Here is a 6000-nt window from a genome sequence, read left to right as displayed (position 1 = left end):
AAGCAACCCTACTAGCAAAATTTCTTGCATCAACCTTGACAGATCTTGATATTATACTGACGGCGTCAATATTGACGTGTTTCATACTGCATAAAGCTTGCATAAAGATTAAAAAGCAATATTACTATAACAACACGTATGCAACATTGCATTCATCTTAAAATATCAATATTGATATTACCTTAAAATAACAATATTGCATACATGTTGATGCCGTCAAGATGATATTGATTTCATGCTGTCGCCGTCAAGGTAATTAGTACACAATAGAGCAGGTGGACCTTCGTTGATACTTGCGCATGCGCACAGTTCTTTCTACCCAGCGTCCCTCGCATTGCTGGCACATTGATTCAGTCGGTTCAGAGGAGTTGCACGTGGCTTTGCATTTTTTAGGCTTCGTTAAGTTGGTTGCTTAGTTATTAGTGTGGAATAGTATTGTTTTAGGAATAACTTATGAATAACTGATCCCAAGTAGCATTTTATCTTGGCTCAATATTGGCGTGAGATTGTTCACGTTGGCAATGTCTTGGCCAATATTGGCACGATTTTTGCAATGTTAAGCCAATATTGGCTTCCCATTGCATTAACAATATTGTACTTAGATTGGCAGATAATCTTGTGCCAATATTGGCATCTCATTGCATTAGCAATATTGTACTTAGATTGACATACAATCTTGTCCCAATATTGGCTTAACAATGCGCAACCATTATTGTATTTAGACTGTGAGACAATATTGGCAAAAAATTGGTCAAACTCTGGAAAGCCAATATTGGGCGGAAGATGGCTCTTTGATGTTCAACCGATTTTGAAACAAATCTGAAAAATGATTCATTTTCCTAAGTGAGCAATTAAACACTGAGCCTGATTACCTGAAGCTCCACAAACTGTTTTAGAATGCTAAAACAAATTTTGAACGTAGAGAGAGTCCTCGAAAAATGGAGCTATTTGAGTTCACTTTAAACGCATTTGTATTTTTTTAAAAACCGGCGAAAAAGAAACTTCAACTTTGTCTGCACATTTTGTGTTTTGTTGCTCTTCCTCGCCGCTGCACATGGTAAATGCTTTTGTCCGAATATCGGAGATACTTTCCTTAAAATTTTATTGTTGCCTTCATTTCTTAAATGATATTTTATCATTCTCATCAGTGAATTTTTTTAACTATGTCTAATCCACTCTAAAATTTCAAAAAGCGAAAGAGAAAAGCGTTATTGGAGCAACTCAATGAGAAAGCTTTCCTTTGCAGTGATGAACTTTGTCTTCCAAAATAAAAGTAATGAAATAAGGCAAAAAAATTTTTGAAGAAATATTAAATGCTGAATAAAATTCTGGATAGATATCCAACATTGAAGAAATTGCTGAAACGATGTGAAGCAGTGAAAATTTTGGATCGACATTGTGTTTTCAAAACTCGAAATCATAATCGAACAGTGACATTCTAAATTGCGTCAAACGTTGAGAATTCTGAACTAACATTTGAAACTGGAGTAAATTCTGGATCATATTTGACTTTGAAAACACTGGATCAATATATAAAGATTCCAGGAGTTTTATTTTCATGATTCTAAAGTGAGAATGTATCATGAGACAAACTTTCCTGGAAAATTCAAATTTCTACTGGAAAACTGCATTCCTTTTCACAGTGCTCTATAACACCTAAACTTATTGACAATAATCTAGTAAACTTTTAGAAGTCTGAATGCAAAATGTGAAAGAAGATTTTACGGACTAGTTTTATGCTACCAAGTTCATTTCTCTACACGGATTTGCGTTTTGATGATCATAAGACTTTTGGCTCATTACGGAATGAGAATTAAGTTCCATGGTCTATTTTCAGCTGAGCATGTACAATTAAATGGCAGTAAAGGTAGTGTAAACTATTTAGCGTCAACCATTGTTACAGAAATAATTGAAGTTCTATCTGATAAAGTAGTTCAAGAAATGTATCCGAAATCGAATAAAACCAAGATGCTTTGATTAACTATGATTTTACACCCGTGTTGAATTTTTTGTGCCAAACCCTTATTTTCTAATGACATGTCAAGAATCTCTTGAATATACGTTCAACACCATGATGTTTTTCATATTTCAAGTTAGAACTTTTTCTAGAAATTTCGTAGGTTTTTTAATTGTTTCTACATGCATTAAGTATTGAGCAAAAAAAATGGCTCAGTCATCTAGAAAATCTGAACTTTTATTGATAAATGTTGTGCAAATTCTACGTCTAATACCGTGGAATTGTCAATTTGCTTTACAAATAATTCTATTTATACCGTTGCCTGTAACAAACTGTTCTAGTGAATGTTCCTTTTCAACCTTATAAATTGTTTCACTTCATCTCATTTGCACAAAAAAATTAAGTGTTCATACTCTTTCGTCTATTAAAAGTAGATTAAAATTTAATAATGTTGAAGATTTTGGAAATTTAAAGGTGAGGGGAAAAACATGTAAAGTAAGCCGTAAGTTCTTTTGCATTATGTATGGAATATTTTTTATTTGTTTAGAAATAAAAATAAATGTTTTTATTTTTTATAAAAACTAAGACAATACAGAGCTAAAAAGTGATGTCAGAAGTTAAGCCAAAATGCAAAGGGTTTAATAATCATTTTCAACTTTTTAAATTTTCCTTTCATTATGGTAAGTGGAAGTATTTTTTTATGTGTTTTAGTTTTCAAACATATGTACTAGACTGACTGCTTGTCCATAATTTCACTGCAATAAGTGCAACCTATATTTGCATCAATAATAAATGATTTTCAGATTATTCAGTGTTCATTGTCACCTACATTACATCCATTTTAAAAAAGAAAAACTTAATAACTTTGTTTGTAGTACACTCAAACCTGTTTGTGTGGGATCCTTTTTCTTTGTGGTACATGAAAATTTCAATCAAATTGTGACTCAGTTGACTAACTTGTCTATAAAACAAGTGCTCGGTAGTATTTTTAAGTGATGAATCGTTCTCTGATGTATATTTTAAAAGCGGATTTAAATGGTTGGCGAGATTCAAAGTAGTTGCAAAAGCAGAGCTGTCTTCAGGGTCCCATCTAACTGGTTAAGCCGCAAAAAGTGGTAGGTACAGGGAACTCTGGAGTGAAAAGTGTCTTGAATTTGTTTAAAGAAGAAATTCCTACAGTTTCGTATGTTTTGGGTTATTTTCAAGTGAGACTGTTACGAAAGCATTTTTTTGTAGCTAATAGTGAAGTTTTGAGTGAATTTTTTTATGCGGTCCCTATCCACCACACAAAACTAGGTTTGAGTGTAGTTTGTTTCCACATTTATTATAATGATTGCCAATTTTGTGAAATAGATCTTATTATTTTTCTTTGACAATAATTGTTAGTTCATTATTGAATACTTTTTGTTTATGTGAAAATATTAGACATATGCTGGAGTATTTGATAAAGAAATTTTAAAGATCTACTTACTTTATTTACATAAACATGTCAAACATTTTACTGAAGGAGTTAATTCTTGCAAAATTAAGTTGCTATTTCTGAACTATCCGGGTCCAAGAAAAAGGTACATAAAAATGATGTTCATATTTAATTTTTTTAAATAGGAATAAAAATTCCTACTATTGTTCAATATTGCAAAATAACTTTACTAATCAGTTATTTCAAATTTAAAAGTTTATTATTAATTTGAATGACAATGAAAACGATCAAGCAAAGATTTTGAGCAACTTTTGCACTGTACTTCAATTACATTTACTTTCTGTGTAACCTTAGAATTGCAATGAAACCAAATGTGTACAAATTTTCTATTTGTTCGTCGAGGGAGAATTAACTCTAATCTGAATTCTGCTCAGGAACTTTTGTAACTAATATTTAGCAATGTTAGTAAGTTTTGAGCAGAATTTGGAAATATCCGATATTTTCAATTAGCACAAATTAAAGTCTTTAAAATAGTAAATGTTTCCTCAAATCACTCTTTATTTTCTTATGTTATTATTACAATATGTAGAATTAAAATTAAGTTTTCTTTTTATTATATTTCATTTTACATTTTCATCAGTTTTTATGGAGTTAGCATTGACTGTTTCATTTTTCTTCTGTCAGCTACTTTTACAGTTACATGATTCAAAAATAAAATATACATTAATTGGTGCACAGTCATAAGAAATTCTCTTTTTTTCTGACAAACATTTAATAACTAGGCACTTTTAATATGAATTAAATTGATGATGTTGTGAGATTCTGGGCTGTTCTGCTGTGGTCTGTGTGTTGTTACCACAAACGTTTCAACTGCATCTGCGGCAGTCATCTTCAGTGTTTACGTGGTCGAAGCTTCCAGGAAAGCGACTTTTAATTCCTTCTTCCTTTTCATTGAAATTGTTGGAATCCTAACAATTTCAGTCCTGGTTAAACTGTAACAGCTACCTACACTGCTGGCCACACGAAATGCAACACCAAGAAGGATAGTAGTCAGAGTGAAATGAAATTTTATACACGTGATGGCAACCTTACTATCAGAAAGTGATTACAAAATGAGAACAAATTGATCATTTATTACTGGAAAAATTCCAAATGAATGGAGGTTTAAGTCTCCTGTCGAGCTACCTATTGCGTGAATGTACGAGGTAATACAGTCAAACATTGAAGCATATCATTCTTGTAGGATATCCTACTACACAGGTACTAGAAATGTGCACCTAATTCCATCAAGCTCATAGCCTACGCAATTTACCATCTCAAGTGATCCCAGATATGCTCAATTTGTGACAAAGCAGGGTGACGCACTGGACATAGAAAGTGGAAAAGGAAGTCCCCTCACACCCTTGCTGTGTGTGATCAAGCAGTGTCTTCCTGGGAGCCCCGCCATGAGTGCCAACACATGTGACTGAATAATGATATTAACGCAGTTTGGTGTCATGGGGACCGCAGGGTGACCTGTCGTGGTGCTGTGGATCAATATTAGAAGTGACTATGTTTTGTACATGATTGCAACCCATAAAGGCATCCCAGCTGTGGGTGGGGTATGCCGCTGAAAAGCAAAAGCATTATTTGGTAGTTCACAACGTGTTCTCCATAACCTTGCAAAAATGTTATTTTTGCCAAATTCGATCTGGATTCATCGCTATGAGAGCAATCAGGAACCATTCAGTTGCTAACAAATCGATTTGAACTCGAACCTACTCCAAGTGTGTGCGACACTAATAAAGCCTGCTTTTTAGGAGCACACCACATCGACAGCTGTAGTGATGCTATGGGGTGCTATATTGTGTGTGGGACAGGATCACCTCTAACATTGATTCGCTGCACTATCACAACCTAATGGTATATTTTTGTCATGTGTTGAGACTCGTGTTCAATAGGACAATGCACCGTCACACACAGCAGGGGGGGGGGGTCCTCTCCCACATTATCATCTTTTCTGACCTGCGTGATGTCATGATTTGTCACAAATTGAGCATATCTGGAATGACTTGACGGTAAATTGAGCAATCTATGAGTTTGATTGAATTAGTAGTGCTTTGCATTAACTGATAGGAATTGACCTATTACATCATATGAGACTAGTATACCTCAATGTTCGACTGTATCGTGTTGTACATTCAAGCTAGAGTTGATTCAACAGGTACTTAAACCTCCATTCATTTGGGATTTTTCCAGTAATAAATGTTCATTTTATTTTCATTTTTTAATCAATGTTGCCATCAAGTGTAAAATTTTGTATCATTCTGACTGCACCTTCTTGATGTCGCATTTTATGTAGACAGCAGTGTATACAACAATAACGGAAGCCACTATTTAACCAATATTGGCTTAAAATCGAAATGCAATAATGGCTCAAGAGTGTGATTGCAATATTGGCCAATATTGTCAAAATGTATCCCCTCCGTGCTTCAGCCAATATTGTGAGCCACTATTTAGCCAATGTAACGCCAATATTGGCCTTAGATCGGCATGCAATAATGGCTCAAGATTGCAATAGCAATATTGGCCGATATTGTCAAAATATCCCCTCCGTGCTTCAGCCAATATTGTGAGCCACTAT

Source organism: Uloborus diversus, chromosome 4 (genome assembly GCF_026930045.1).
Source record: "Uloborus diversus isolate 005 chromosome 4, Udiv.v.3.1, whole genome shotgun sequence".
Taxonomy (NCBI): Eukaryota; Metazoa; Arthropoda; class Arachnida; order Araneae; family Uloboridae; genus Uloborus; species Uloborus diversus.
This window is presented reverse-complemented; position numbering follows the sequence as displayed.